The 2,806-nt window shown below is 33.6% G+C and overlaps 1 long non-coding RNA gene across 1 annotated transcript; it reads left to right on the top strand.

The window, feature by feature from the left end:
• The first annotated feature begins 255 nt into the window (after window positions 1–255).
• LOC111374223 lies at window positions 256–1,074 on the top strand. Its single transcript, XR_002699096.1, has 2 exons — window positions 256–415; window positions 517–1,074. It is a non-coding gene; the product is annotated as an uncharacterized LOC111374223 (long non-coding RNA).
• Window positions 1,075–2,806: the final 1,732 nt, after the last annotated feature.

Genomic DNA, 2,806 nt, shown 5'->3' with positions numbered 1-2,806 from the left:
AAAAAATATATATTTATACAAATATAGTATTTAATATGAATACAAACAAAAAATTAAACTATAATCCAATCATATTAAAAACCTGAATAATCCAATTTTTCTCTTTGTGATTGATTTTTCAAGGCAGGAAGGTCTAACTTGGAAGGTAATTATATTTTGGGATAATTAGGCCAAGTACGGCCCATTAATTGGAAAATTGACTACTACCCTCTCACTTTTAAATCTGTCGTTAATCGTATAATTTATGTTCTCAGAAGAAAAAAGAATGCAATTCAACTCCAACCTAACCCTAGACCAATGATTTCTCTCCGCCAATTTCCTGCGATTCTCATGATTTGGTCGGTAATTGGCGACCCTTTTTAACGTTTTCCATCAGCCATCATCAAACCATACCTCTTTCTCCATTCAATTTGAGGTGACGACCAAAGTTTTGTTAGTTTTTCTTGGTAAATTCTTTTACTTTCTCGTGTAATTTGGTTTTTATGAAGACAATCATTAGAAATGATGTTGTGTTAGGGCATCTAATGAAATTATGAGATACTTGCCTCAGCAAGTATTCAAGAAAGTTTGGCAACGGCACCAATGATAGAACTAGCAAAGCGGATATGAAGAAGGGTAGTGATTGGTGGCGAAATACAGAATAAGGGTAGTGAACAGTAGTGGAATAATGGATTTGGAAGCAGTGTCCGATGCATTGAGGTCTAAAGTAGGGAATTTGCTCACTGATGCAAATTCATTGAGGAAGATAATAGTTCAGGAGGTGGTGGAAGGAAATACAGAATCCTGTACAAAATGTGAGGTTCTCGACTGTTGCTAATCAACCGCACCTTAGGATTCGAGGACTAGGACAGCAGAGTGAGACGGAACGGCTTTAGCGAGGAGAGATAGATGGGTGGTAGACAACTTCTATCTAGCTAGTTATATACAATTGAAGAATAGCTGATTATTATAATATTGTATATTGTAAATCTGATATCCACACTTGGAGTTAACAATTTTGTATCAAGTGTGTTGGTGTTTGTACTTGAAGACAATCTCCATCTCTTGAATGCTACCATTTTTTAGAGTTCTGTACTTAACTTGTAGCGTGTTCATTTTAAAATTCTGGTAGTTGAACAGCATGCTATTATGGGTCACACAAATATTGATGGCAAATTTTGAAGTCATAGAAAAATGATTAAAAATATCTATTAGCCTTTACCCAACCCATATATTCGTTATAAATACCGTGTTATGATTTTGTCCATCATAGTCCCCTTATCCCTTAATTTGGAGCCCTGCTATTATAGTGGGAAATGGCACAATTAGGAGTGGGAATTTTCTTAGTCTTCTAGGTAACCTAGTCTATCTCGATTTGAAGGATGGGGATGTAGTCTACATTGAAAAAGTTGTAACGTGAGACGGTGACTGGTGGAAAATTATATGAAATGTTAGGCGAACAAAATGGATGACGCTATTTTGGTGTGTGTCACTCTTTGGAGCTCGTGTCACTTTTTTTTTTTTTTTTTAGTTTTGCCACTTTTTTTTTGAGTTTGTCACTTTTTTTAATTGTCAATTTTTTTTGAGTTTGTATCACTTTTTTTTTTTTTTTTTTCAATTGTGTTAAAAAAGTGACATTCTGTCACTTTTACATTTACACAATATTTTTTACTTTCAAAAAACTTTTTTTTTTAAACACTTTTTTGAGTTTCTTAACTTTTTAGATTTTGTCATTTTTTTATCTTCTTAATATCTTCTTAAAAATGTGACATGATATGTGACATTTTCCTAACATAATCAGCATGTAGATTGTCCTAGACATTCTAATTATGTTAAGAATCGTCACTATGCTCACGTGGATTGTCCTGGATACGCTGATTTTGTTAAGAACATGATTGCTGGTGTTACCTAAATGGATGATGTTATTTTGATGTTTGTCATTTTTTTTTTGAGTTTGTGTCACCTTTGCTTTTTTCTTTTTCTTTTTCTTTTTTTCAAATTTTGTCACTTTTGGAGTGTTTGTGTTACTTTTTTGAGTTTGTGTCACTTTTTTGAATTGTGTTCAAAAAGTGACAATTTTTATTAAAAAAAAAAGTGACATTGTGTCACTTTTTAATTTTACACAGTATTTCTTACTGCCAAATAATTTTTCATATGATTTTTAAAAACACTCATAATTTTAAGGGTAATTTTGTAAGTTGCCCTTATATTTTTCCAAGTTATTTACCCAAATTTAGCAAGCATAAGTTACACACTCTAATTGGGAACGGGCGGCCCAATTCTCCACGTTGACTACGGAGTGGGCCTTCGGCTTCAAAGATAAATAAAGCCTATTTTCATCTATCTAAAGTAGAAGTTGAATTTATGGTTTTATGCGGTCTAAATAAAATTTTGGACTGAAAACCATAATAAAGTGGAAATTACATAGAACCGGATTTTTTAAGATATCGTTTCAAAAATCAATTTTAGAATTTTTTATACAAAAATCAGATTATAAGTCAATATTACTATAATATTATAAAATTAAGTTAATATGCCCACCCTCACCCCCAACGTCGTTCCACCAAAATTCAATCCTCTCTCCCTCTCCCCATTATCTGTCGGCAATCGTGACGATGATGTCGTCGTCGCTACACGTTGAGCGACGATGTCGCTTGATGCCGCTGCTACAGCAAAGATGCGATAATGGTTACGCTCAGAGCGCATCGGTCATAATTGACTAGATCTGTTTTTGCGATCGATGGTTACTGATCTTGGATCTAATTTGTGGTAGTTGTGCAGGTGTTTTGGATATGATTTTTGTGGTGATTGTGAAGTGATTTTGGGG

The sequence above is a fragment of the Olea europaea genome, unplaced genomic scaffold, assembly GCF_002742605.1.
Source record: "Olea europaea var. sylvestris unplaced genomic scaffold, O_europaea_v1 scaffold1222, whole genome shotgun sequence".
In the NCBI taxonomy this organism is placed as follows: domain Eukaryota; kingdom Viridiplantae; phylum Streptophyta; class Magnoliopsida; order Lamiales; family Oleaceae; genus Olea; species Olea europaea.
Note: the sequence above shows the minus strand (reverse complement) of the source record. Positions and strands in the feature narration are given on the sequence as shown.